Below are 13,642 nucleotides of genomic sequence, written 5' to 3'. Positions count from 1 at the left end.
CAAACTCTTACTTTCCTCTTCATCAGCAGCAGCAGGCAGCACTGAAGGTGCTTTTTAGCAAAAGGAAATGGGGGGGGGGGATGTTGAACAACAGCAGTTAGAACACTGATGCCAAAGTATGAACTTGGTGTTGACTGAGCAGCACTTCACAAAGGAAGATGACATTGACCAAGATCTATGCTGCAGATTTCCTGACTAGATACTTGTGTCTTTTCTGCTCATGGGGTGAAGCTCAATAGGCCCTTACTGGAAAAAGAGAAAGTTTTTTTCTGTTGCAATTACTGTTGGAGATGGTAGATAGCAACCATCTTACCGGAGAGACCTTTGAAGCTTTGAAAACCCTCTTCTGGGCTACTGAAGACAATAACAGGTTCTCGGATAGTCTGAATCCCTTTGTTCTGGACAAATATATTTTGTTTGCCCTCTTGATATCCAAGGAATGAAGGTTGTTCTGATAAATATCACCTTCCAGATTTAGAAAGATAACAGGTGAAACTTTTTTTCTGAAAACGTTCTGCATGGAGGAGATCATAGAGGGCAAAGCCATTGAAGAGTGCCATTGGATAACAGCCTCAGGCAGGGATGTTAAAAGGAAAAAAGGGTTTAAGCATCATTCTAGCTTCCATCTAAATGTAATAGCTGCAAGTAAAACTTAAGATGGGAGGCACTTAAATGGTGACCTCAGTGAGAGATTCAAAATGGCCACAGTGAATCTTCTGATGCTAAGCTACAGATTCCAAGAAGGAAGATGTGGTCCCACATTTGGTCTCAAATTTTTGAGTGCTTTAAAGAATCTGGTGATGAATGCCTGATATGCGAACTTCTCATCTGCCCTACACATTTTTGCAGAGACATGTACTTTCAGGTGTTGAATGTTACTCCTTTCTGAAAACTGTCTTGCAGGAACTGAAGGATCACCAGGGCATCACTGCAGGGCAAGAAGACACCTCAAACTAAGAGGAAACTTAATATTTCACAAACTCTGATATGTCTTTGCTCATCAGTATCTTCCTTCAGTCTACAAGTAGTCAATCCAAACCTGCTGAGATAAGAATAATAAAATCTTGTCTGTAGCAGTAGGTCTTGATGTGGAAAAAATCTCCAGAATTTTCCTTCTTAAACAAGATGGGTATCCAGGCTCTGAGAGGCCAAAACAGAATAATATCCACCACTGATGGCTTCCCCACTAAGATGTTCTGAAAAATCCTTGAAATAAAGGGAGTCCAAATACAGACATACAAGAATTGGTTCTTCCAACTGAAAGAGAAAGCATCCATGACCTATGGATTATTTGCACCATACAGAAAGCACAACTTCTCCAATTTCAGCTTGAGTCTGTTGACCATAAAGTCCATTTCTTGCACTCCCTATTTCTCCAATCTGCTGGAAATACTCTGTATCCACTCCCACTCTGATGGCATCAGTCTCTTCCAACTGAGAAGATTAATTTGTGTATAGAGAGATCCTTTGAAATGCATAGCTTTGAGACTGGAAGAAAACACTGCATGCAATTCATGAACTATTTGCATTATGAAGAGGAAGTTTGATTGGGCTGATGGTAGGCTGTCTGACTGGATCAGAGTTTACTTCTCTTTAATTAGGTGGCTACAGCTCCCAGATATTGGACAATTGACTTTTATCTATGCAGTGCCAGGATCCTTGAATCCATTGTTCTTGCAGATAAGTAGGCCAGACTTGAGCACAAGTGTCCATAGAAATTATAAATTGGTTCTTACATTGAATTTCATCCGTTTGTGTGGGTCTTTCTCATTTAGCCACTAGGCAAATCCTGCTCAGATATGATTGCGTAATCTTACAGCAACTTGAAGCTAGAGGTTACTATCATATAAGGATCTGATAATGTCTTGATGGAGATATCTGAAGTAGATCTTTGCCCAGGCCACAGTCTTCAAGATAGAATGAATAAGCTCTCGATCTGCAATTTTCAACAAGTGACTTGACAATAGATGGTAGTGATCTTTTATGGTAGTAAATGACACTGAGAATGATGATGAAAACAACATAAAGCTTTGATCTTTCCCTGATGAGTTTCTGCTGGCAGGACTATCACCAGCCAAATGTCTAATTACAGTACCACTTGGGGAGCTGAAACCACCAGAATATCCACCTTTGTGTGGGTCCTTAGAACTGGAAACAAGTCAAAGGGAAGGGCTCTGGATTAATAGTTGACTTATGCTGCCTTGATTTAAAAAAATGTTATACTTGAGTACTTTCCGAAGAACAGATTTATGGGATGACATTTTGAAATCCCATAAAGTCGCGTTTCACAGAAATACAAACGAAAGATCTTATGGTATCCATCCTGAATTTTCTGTTTGTAAACATTTTTTCTCATAACGCAGGTGTAAAATAAAACACACCTTCCCTTGGTTCTGGAAGTGGGAACATACATGTAAACTTTGAGTTTTCAGGCCAAATGTAAATGGTTCCAATACACCTTTCATATGGAACCTTTCCATGAATTGTAAAGTATGAAGATCTCTTTGGTTCAACAGAAACCTGCTGAGATCCATGTGGCAAAACTCAGAGGTATAACTTTCTCTTGAAAGACCCATCCGGCCAATGTAATTCCAATATGGATGGGACTTATTCCATTTTGTGCACACGCTGACAGCAGTAGTTCTGGCATCAAAACTCCATCTTTGTGGAATCAAAGATATTGGACCTCAAAATACACAATCAGGATAGCCTTTCTTCATAGCGGAGTGTTTAATTTTTTTTCAAGTTATCTTCCAAAAAAAGTATGAGCTTTCAATCTCTCTCAGGTCGTGAAGACTCTTTGCACTCCTTGTGGCGTTTTGAAAAGAACTTGCACAGCTGAGGGACCAGTCATGACCAAAATTGTGTGAATGAAGAAAAGCCGCGATCTAGTCCCGATCTTAACTAGTGTTCTCTCATCCATTCACACGGGCGACTGTGGCGTCTTGATGAAAAAATACACGCCCCCCCCCCCCAAAATCCCTCGATCAACAGAAATTCTTGGAATGACTTCTAATGATTAAGTAGAGCCAGCTGTGTTCTTTTCCCCGCTTCGGATGCAGATAAAATTCCTTCCCCTCCTTTTTCTTTCAGTCTATGGGAGCCTCCAGCGTATCTCGGCAAAAGATAGGGAACGGCCTATCTTTTCACACAGCATGAAAAATTGACAAACGAAAACAGTTCTATTTTTGACGGTGCAATTTTATTACGCGCCCGAAGATCACTCATGTGAAAGAATGGATTGGAACCCAATGCTTCAGATGGTCGCAATTTTTGTACGTAGCTCCAATAGCTGCATCTATACGTATTCTCATGTGAATGAGGCCTTAAACTAACCCTCACATTAATAGCACAGTTAATTGATGAAAGCTACAGTAGGTCGGGTTAGTGACCATGTAAAGCAAAGTAGGGAGTTGGTAATACATATATAAAGGGTCAATAATGGGGAATGCTGTAGATTTGACTTTAGATTCACAATACTCTGGCGATGACCTCTGTAATAATTTACTAATAACTTCATTACACAAGATATGGATTGCGGATGCCCCATATGGGAGAAGGTTACTAGAGTTAGGGTTAATAGAGTTAGGGGGAACTTAACTCTATTAGTGATATGAACAGTGTTTATGGCACAACCAAGTGACATCATAGCTTAGCATTAAAGCATCATGATGGTCATGCTCCGATAGCACTACATACTCAAAAATAGATGGATACATAGATAAAGAGTGACAGGCCTTGCTGTCCAGAAATAATGCACAACACATAAGTGTGGTCAACGGGTAGATGCAGGGGCGTAACTATAGAGGGTGCAGGGGACCCGGGCCCAGGAGCCTTAGGGGGCCCATAAGGCCTCTTTTCTCAATATAGGGAGCCCAGTACTATGAATAAAGCATTATAGTTGGGGGCCCTGTTACAGGTTTTGCATTGGGGCCCAGAAGCTTCAAGTTATGTCTGTTACGGCACTCTGACCCCCGAGCGCCAGGTGGGGTGCCCTGAACTTCCCGCACCCCACTGTCCCTGCCTACTTGCCTCGGCCCTGGCTAATCCCAGGCGGACAACTGGACGGCGGTCCCTGCGCTGGCTAGGGACCTGGCGACTGACAAGAGAAACTAACTGATGGGGGGGACAGAGTGCCGACAGAGAGGCAGATGGAAAAGGCCAACAGAACAAACAAAGCTACAGGCAGGCTGAAGGAAACTGACTGGCAAACTAGGGCTAGCTGAGAGTAGCTGCAGACTTTAGCTGCAGAGATTAGCTAGTAGCAGACAGAACCAGAACAGACTGAGTAAAAGGCACACTAGAAAGAGACTGACTAGCAACTAGTCCTGACTGAGACAGGCAGAGTTGACTAGTGGCTAACAGAACCAATAACTGGCAGTGAGCTCAGGTCACTTCCAGCCTTATAAACGAAAGACTCCGCCCCGGGGCGGAGAGTGGGAGGAGCCAGCTGCCCCACTACTGCACAAGAGAGGTGGAGGAGTGCGGGCGGCACCCTACGGGTGGACACGCCCACGCCGCCGCACACCAGCCGTTGCACGTCGCCGGTAGAGCCCCGACGTCAGGGCTCCAGGACGCCGGAGCCGACGCCGGGGTGGCGCGCGCTGACCGCGGGACCCTGCGCTGCCCTGCATGGTAACAATGTCTCTGTGCAGCATGGTTTAGGTATGGGTACGGGTACAGATACAGATAGAGGGGGGGCCCCAGCTCACCTTTTGCATCAGGGCCCCTGAGCCTTTACTTACGCCCCTGAGTAGATGCCATGATCCTTAACATAGTACATTACTTCTTTAAATTTACTACTGTATATATTATCTTAACTTCATCTGCATATTTACCCGTTGACCTAAGAAGGGCAATAGAACATTCCAGCACCACACAAAGATCATCATCATTGGCTTATATAGACAGAACGCACAAAAAGGACAATGTGATGTAATACAGAGGTCATAGAATATCCTTCATGAACACTCTCTGGCACGATGCAACATTACCAGGGCTTGCCATGCACATTCTCTGTAACATTCAATACATATAATGCCAGGTATATTGCTATAGCCTTTCAATATTTGATGCTGGGACATGCCCTGCTGGCACAGATGCTGCAGTTGCCAGGACACTTGCAGATGCTTATGGAGGCCAGGGCACCCCTGCTGATGCAAGTGCTGCAGACTCAAGGGACACCCCACTGACATGGAAGCTTGTAGCAGCCAAGGATACTCCTGCTAGTCCTAGGGGACAATATCCCTAATGTGCTGCTTGGTGACCAAGAGGAAATACAGTATATGCGTAACAGATTGATGAGATTATTGCACCATATGATACAACACAGGTTTAAATCTCCTAGAGATAAAAGTTTCTGCACTTAAGTTTCAGTATGTTTTTTTTTTCATAAAGTAAATCATTCTGGCAACACATCATTATTCATTGAGACTTGCTTTTCATCTTCCACTGCAAAGCAGTTAGATTAGGTTATTGTTTCCCGTTTTGCATTTAATGGTCCAGCAAACACATCCCTTAAGTGTAAGCAGTCTCCTACAGTCACATGACCTCACAAAGGTTCCAAGTAAATCCGAGGAGAGAGGCGTATAATCCTTATCCAGATCACGGAAAATAAGATTATGAAAAGAATGGTGAGGGAAAACAAATGATGAAATATGGAAATTATTGGAAGGAATACAGAAGCATACAAAGAATCATCGGGGCCCCATAGCAAAGTATGTAATGGATGTTCACCTTGTTGACAGTCAACTGAACTCTAGTAATCCAAAAAAGAGCGTAACAGCAGCCAAAATAGTATCATATAGCAGATTTTCTACACAATGAAGAACCAACATAGACAACAAGAAGGCGCCATAATGTTTTGTAACATTTCTGCATGTAACTAATCCCTCATAGTCTAGGCTGAATACCAACTTTTATGGTTCTTACGGTTGCAGTGATACCTGTGAATTTACTATATACATGCAGTTTATTCACAATCAAGTCATTGAGGGAATGAATAAAGAACATTTGTATAGATCTACTGGACAATTATGTGGAGTCCTTAAGCTACTGTGTCACAGGAATTCTAAGTACTTGAAAAAGACTCAGCGGTAAGCTTAAATGTTGCATTATGGGAGAATAAAGTCCAATGTTGCTTTTGAAATTATTGGACGCTGTTGTTGGATTGCTACTGCCTAGAATATCCGATGAGTCCTAGATTATCACTTTAGCTTATTCTAGTCCTCTGATTTTTGCTGGCATATAGTCATCAAACCTATGCACTATGAAGTCCCTTTTCTATCTGAAGCATAAACTGCTAAACAAGAAAAACAGCACACTGTTGGGTAGCACAGTAGGACAAAGGAGTGATAATAAGCAGAGAAATTGGTACCTGAAGAGGTTGAGCTGACAGAACAACATGCTAATGAACCTATAGTAGCCAATGGAGCAGTGGTGCGGTAGAGCGGTGGCATCTATAGGCAATGTAGTAGTGTTGGAAGAAGAAGGGTACTCAGGAGGCAGAGGATGGGTAGAATCCTTTAGTGTTGCTATATGTTTCAGCACAGCATTGGTGCTGTCAACTAGCTTTTTTTATGACGATGTGGCACTGAAATGTGAGGCTACAATAAAAATGGATTCTCCTCATCATCTGCCTCCTGTCTAGAGGGCCAAGTACCCTTTTTCTTCCAGTACTATCTGAAATATAAGACAGCCATACCTATGCACTATGGAAAGGCAACATCTAGTTTAACGCCCCCAGCCTTGTTGAAATAAGATGGTTAAGAGAGGATAACTACCAAAAACAATGGCACTTGTTGCCTCATTTCAGAAAACCAAAGAAACTGCTATGGTGTTGTTAGAACTTTGTAGGACCAAAGACCCAGTAATGATTTCTCTCATTTTTACCTGCATGAGGTGATGGTACAATGTGCAATATAAAATTTCCAAATCCAAAAGACAAGCTCTGTGTAGAGACTAAGCCAGCAAAGAATTGTCGCATCCAACCTGAACGCACTGGATCTGTCACCCGCAGATCTTCCACAAATGCAAAAGAAACACTGTCCCTATAGAACCAAACTCAGGAAAGGACCCTGCCTGAAAGCAGGGCAATCGTCCCGATAAGGACGGCCCTGACCGCATGCCTTTGCCCCTAGTTGTCCCTATGTGGGAAAGGGAAAGAAGAAAAATACCAAAAACTGAAAAGAAAACAGGCAGCACTTAGCTTTGAGATGCGGCAGGTAACTGAGCAACCCAGCACCAAGTTCTGACTGCAAGCTCAATCAGGGAGAGACTGACAATCAACAGCAGTTCAGCTCAGTATCCAGCCAAGTTAAATAGCTCTCACTTCAACCAAATCCCTTTATTGACTTCCTTTATGTACATTAACGACATACACCACTTGTTTTTGGATCATTTTGGCCACAGCACCCTTTTTATTACATTTTATTACAAATATAACATTACATGAAAACAAAATTTTTTTTTTAGCACCAATTCTAACCATTTTTAGAGAAAGAACAATCATAATGCCTCCCACCACAACCAACTGACTTGGGAGACCAAAATTTCCATTTGCCCCCCACCGCAAACCAAGTGATTTGGGTATCCAAATTTTCCCATTGCCTCCTGCTACAAGCCACCTTACTTGGGAGACCCACTAGCAATTACCAGGCTAGACTCCACCATCTCTGCAAGAATTCCGCCCTGTCAGAGCCAAAAGGCGCGCCTCTTATCTCCCCCCCCCCCTTCATGCTCACTTTCCCCTCTGTACTTGTTAACCCCTTCCTTACCACTCCCCGTTAATCCTATCATGGGCAGCCTCCACCCACGGCCCTGCCGACTTCCGCTCCAGCCTTACTGAATAATGAATGTAGCTCTGGAACATAATACAGGCGGTAACTCAAGATAAATACCAGTTTACATCTTGATTTTCACTCCACTGCTGGGTTCCATCACAGATTTTCATCTGAATTGCCAAAAATGTCATCCAGATAGAGTCCAGAATGGAGGCATAGGCTTTCATTACTGAAGTCGGCTAATATAAGTTCTCGGTTTAAGTTGGGTTCCTTTATTTTCTGACATTTGTGCCAGAAACAATAACGTGGTCCATCATATTAGTGCTCAAAGGTGAACCTATGCTTTGATTACTGGCTGAAGCCACTAAGTAGAAAAAAAACATACAAAATATAATTACTGTAATTTTTTTGTATTTAATATTTTTTTGATATTTCATAAAATGAAGTGCAATTTCAAAAACATGAGAAACCTGTTATAATTCAATGGGATCTGTCTAGATCTATCAGGATATGGAAAAAATATATATAGCTCCGTTCAGGCAGGTGTCATGGCTTTAGGGTTCATAACACTTTATGATCCATTTTGTAACTATCCTGATGGATCCAGACTGATCCCATTGAACTGTGATGGGGTTGCCGCATCCATTTATGTGTGTGAGTAAAATACATTGCACAATACTATTGTATATTTTCTGATACGGAATATATTTCACACTGTGCTTTGCAGACTTCACCTATGTATTTTTCTTAGAGTAGTTTCAAGACATCATGAGACTCATCATATTTCAATGACAAAATTTTAGTGCCTGAGTACAGCAAATTCTCCCTTTAAGATGACTTCAGTACTTTCATATCCTTAATGCTTATAAATCATTTTGGGTTTGTCTGTCTTCAGCCAGATGGTGTGATTCAGTAAGGCTAAGAAATTTGCTGAACAGTAGCTCAGCATTTTAATGGAGTTGAGTCCTAGGCTGTTACACACATGGAAATATGGTCTTTTCATATTAACATATCCATAAAGCAAAAGTTCAAGCTGTCATTAAGGAAGGGATGAAAAGATTTCCCATCTGATTTGTTTGATTGTGTCAATTCTTTACAGCTGAAAGTGTAATGTTAGGAAAATGAGAACAGTTGGAGAATGATATAGCAATGTTGAATTCATATCATTTCCACTTAAATTAAGGCCCATAGCATTTACTGAAAAAACCTTTGAACTCCTATGAAAAGAATGTTTGACTTGCACTAATATGGACAATCAGCCATGCTAAGGCTTTCTTTTTTCTCTCAAGTCAAGTCATTTGGAACCAACCAATTATACATTTGCCTCCTGTGTTTTATGATCATATTGGTGATGCATGCAAAGTCTCAAGTTCCAACCACTTTGGACTATCACTTTTTTCAAGAAGGCCCTGTGGGCCCTGTGGTGTGTTGATCATAGGAAACCCCAACCATAATCTGTAGATGTGTAAGTTGAAGCCAATGCAGAGCCTGAACAGGGCCCCAACTGTTATGCTTCATTTTTAGTATTGGTCTCCTTCTATGTGGATGAAAGATCTTATGGGTCCATATGCAACTGCACCCTCTGCATCCATTATTTTTATGCCCCTGGTAATCTGTAAGGGGTAAAAAATAGGGGTATTTATTAACATTGTTGATTAACACACCAGTCTTATTATGATCCCCACTGGAGTAAGATTTGGCCCGCCTATGCTTACCCTCTTCCAAACACCCACCCCCAAAGAAAAACCCTCTATGATAGCTATGAGCCTGGGTAGATTTCTGTTATTATGTGCTCCCGATGCTGGTATAATTTATAGTAAAATATGTTGGTCTATGAAGGCTGTGCGCCTCCAATAAGCTGTGCCCAAGCAAAAAAGCTGTCATCAGCAGTATAGATGAAGATGTCACTTTTTTGCTCAGAAACTTCTTCCACCAAATTTTGTGACTTTTTTATGCTGGAGTTTCTTTGATAAATTTCCACCTTAGTGTTCGACACCCCCATAGTTCCATTGCTGGGGAAATAAAGCCCTACACACTGACCAATGAAATCAATCAAGGGCTTACTACTAGCTTATTTAAAAATTGGTTGTATAAGCCAACAGCCCTATTAAGGTTTACATATGGTTTGGATGTACACATGCTGATTAGAGATGAGCGAATATACTCATTTCGAGTAATTACTCGATCGAGCACCGCGATTTTCGAGTACTTCCATACTCGGGTGAAAAGATTCAGGGGGCGCCGGGGGGCGGGGGGAGGCGTGGCGGAGCGGGGGGTTGCAGCGGGGAACAGGGGGGATCCCTCTCTCCCCCCCACTCCCCGCTGCAACCCCCCACTCACCCACGGCGCCCCCCGAATCTTTTCGCCCGAGTACGTAAGTACTCGAAAATCGCGGCACTCGGGCGAAAAAGGGGCATGGCCGAGTTGGTTCGCTCATCTCTAATGCTGATATATTGTACTGTTTGTAGTGTCCCGATGTAGTGTGACTAGGAAGATTTGCCATTGAAGAGAAAACAATTGCATTAGCTTTAATGGCGGATATATTGGTTAGCACATACCTTTCTCAGAAAATGGATTAATAGATATTTAAAAATGCAGGGGAAATGCTACTGTATTTCATACACGTAGAATGGGTTCTGGATGGAATTTTACCAGCAGTACATAAAACCATTGATCAAATGTGAATTTTTGCAGCATGTATATGTAATCCATTCATAAACATCTGTTTTCCTATGAGCCAGCTGTCAAGTTTACGGTACTCTATTATCTTAAACCATTACTAGTACATGATTTAAAGTCAATTAGTTGGTAAACACCTGCTACTACCAGATCTTATGTGGACTGATGATCAGCCAAAAACATTCATAGAAACTTTGTGTTACATCCACTAGTCGCATGAAAGCACCACACCTCCGTGCGGACGCAAAATTGTGTCCATTTCAAACTGCAATCACACACATAGTATTGCAATGACCAATTGCAGCTCTCCAGGTAAAATGGAAGGACCCCTGTCCCTTACTAATCAGAGAAAGTGGGGCATCCCTGCCTAAAAGCAGGGTAATCGCCCCAATAAGGTCGACCTCACTGTTTTCATCTGGGACCTGGCTGATTAGGAGTCTGGAGAAATGTACAAAACACGCATAGGACACGACACTGTTCACACACACTGAACACAGAACAGGACTACACATAGAGCACATGTCTGGCCAATTGCACAGATACATACCACACAAGTCACTGTTCCCACCAATATACCAGGTTGTGGATATAACTTATAAAGGAAAGAGTTCACATGCATACAGATGGACAACCATAGCTAGTCCAAGTATCCTCACACCAGGGGGATAGAGAGTCAGCCACCATGCTCACACAGGGAGCAGTTTCAGGCATCACCCATCTGACACACACATAGGACATCAGATGTCTGGAGGCCGCAACTGTCTAGGGATAGAGAGAAACCTGCAGGCTGCCTGCAACTGTGTGGTCACCATACCACACACTATACCACACACTACACAATGCACGCACCCCAAAACGCAAGGAGATGAGGGACAGCAGGTGCCCAGGCCGTCCTCAGGGGAGGAGAAAGGGACACTACAGACAAGCCTGCACCACACCAGCTCTGAGTGGGCTCAACACAGAGATACAATGAAGCACTAAAATAACCAGAAATCTCTCAATAGAGTTTGCTGGTATTTATCTACCACAGACAGGGGGGATTGGCTGGTGGAGAATACCACACCCAGCCAGCTCAATTAACCCCTACCTGTGAAAGTGTGCATAAGGAAATCTGTAGAACCTCAGGTCCCAGATGCAGAACCTTAACACTTTGTTTGCCGATCATCAGATCAGGTGAAATTGCACATGATCAGAGAAATGAATATTCAAACATTCATTCATCAGATGATGGCAACTTTTGTGCAGCCTAAAAAAAAAATCATCATTGCTGGCAGCACATCTGACCGTACAAATGAGGGATGTGCTGCCAACAATTATAAAACTGCATGGGGGACAAATGATTGCAAGCACAAATATTTGCTCCCCATATGTTGAGAATCAGCCTGTGTGAAGGGCTATTAAACCAATGCTGATCTCGTTGATCGGTGCTCATCATCAGGAGGACATTGTTTAGTGTAAAAGGTTCCTAAGTTTTCTTATTATCATGAAATCTTGTAATATGACCCTATTGATACCATTATACATATTATACCCTGAATATACTATCCAGTTTAAAAGATTGACAGGAACGGAAACTATGTTAAATGGAGTTCAAAGAGGTCTCAGTTTCACATATTGAAACACAACTAACAAATTACAAGACCCCTTGGGAAGCCCAGAGCATGAAATAATCAAAAAAACTAAATTCCAAAAGCAAAATGAACCCCATTTATAAGTGTTCCTATGAAATAAACCTTTATTGTGATAAGCTCCAAATTAGCAATAGGGCATATATTAAAACCAAAGTGGTCTTGTAGGCTATAGTTACGAAATGGCATGCTTGCCAGAATCAAATAATTGATAATGCTATTCCTCAACATTGTTTCCCAAATAAAGGAGGCTGAACTATCCTTCCATGTATATGGGGACAAAAATTATTGTAATCCCTAAAGGTAGGCAGAAATTGTTTTTCAATTTGGGCACAGCCGATAAAGACCACTACTATAGCCCCAGTTCCTGATGGCGCCAATTGGGTGAAAAATGTTGGGGGGATTATTTTAAGATAGCAGTGGTCTTTATGGATCATGTCCTGGTCCAGTTCTGCTCTTCCAGTTTTCTGCATGGAAGAGAGATAGCAAGGGTGCGAATAGTGCTGCATACAAGAACTCAGTTTGAAAGAAGCCTATGGTCTCTTCCACATAGAATGATTATGATTGAGATCCTTGCTGGATTGTGAGAATCTGCTCAATAATCATTCAGTGTAAATGTCCTTGTGAATGAACAACAAACAATAATTCATTCACTTATCATTCGTCATTCAGTTTGTGGGGCATAGAAGTCATAAGACAATCGGCCCGTGTAACAGGCAGCCATTCATCTACTAACAAATGCTTATTTACTGTGAATGGAGGTGGCCAACCAGAAGAGATCTCTTGCCGGCTCCGCCTCCATTCACTGAGCGATCATCGCTCCTGTGTGAAAGCAGTGGAGCAATAATTGCTGGGACGACAATCGTCCCATGTAAAAGGACCCTAAAGCTATAGTCAGAGAATCTGCAGAGTTCTGATACAAAATCCTTGACTCGCAGTATTATAGTCCATGGGATCTATCTGGTGCCACTTGGGTCCAGTATGTGCCAGATTCAGTGGTTCCAGTATTTTCAAGGATGGAGTCAAACAACAGAAATTGCAGCACAAGTATAGAAGTGGCCTTACCTGTATTTTTTGTTTATACATGCATTTAAGCAGGCTCTTCCAGGTGTGATGTAAGTGCACTCTGAGATAATGAGATGCTTTTCAAACATTGGCCTCTTTCCCCTTTAATATTATGCACTCTCATAGAGAGAGAGAGAAACTGCAGCTGCAGTTCCCTCCTCTCCCCTCTTCCCTGTCATCTTTATTATTATATATTCTAATAAGGAAACCTGCTTTATACGAACATTTACATTTAGCATTTTTGGGTTCTGAGAACTGTTATTGGTGATATATAGAATATTTATGCTACTTTCGTTTATACAAGTCAACTACTAAAATGTTGTTTTTAAGGGAGCTACTATATGTAATGGCCTATACATTTTACATCCATATCTACTGTTAAACCATCGACCTTCTGTAATAGGTTGGACTGTGTTTTGCCTATTCGCCAGTTTAAAGTCATTTCTCTTATTTTACTCTTTACTGTGTTAAAACCAATCTGTTTGCAGG

At 42.0% G+C, this 13,642-nt stretch overlaps 1 protein-coding gene across 1 annotated transcript in view; it reads left to right on the top strand.

The window, feature by feature from the left end:
* TENM1 (teneurin transmembrane protein 1) overlaps positions 1 to 13,642 on the top strand; it is a 616,814-nt gene that overhangs the window by 425,557 nt on the left and 177,615 nt on the right. The window lies entirely within an intron of this gene.

This window comes from Eleutherodactylus coqui, chromosome 10, assembly GCF_035609145.1.
Source record: "Eleutherodactylus coqui strain aEleCoq1 chromosome 10, aEleCoq1.hap1, whole genome shotgun sequence".
NCBI classification, from domain to species: Eukaryota; Metazoa; Chordata; class Amphibia; order Anura; family Eleutherodactylidae; genus Eleutherodactylus; species Eleutherodactylus coqui.
The sequence above is the reverse complement of the archived record's forward strand: the minus strand, read 5'-3'. Positions and strand labels throughout refer to the sequence as shown.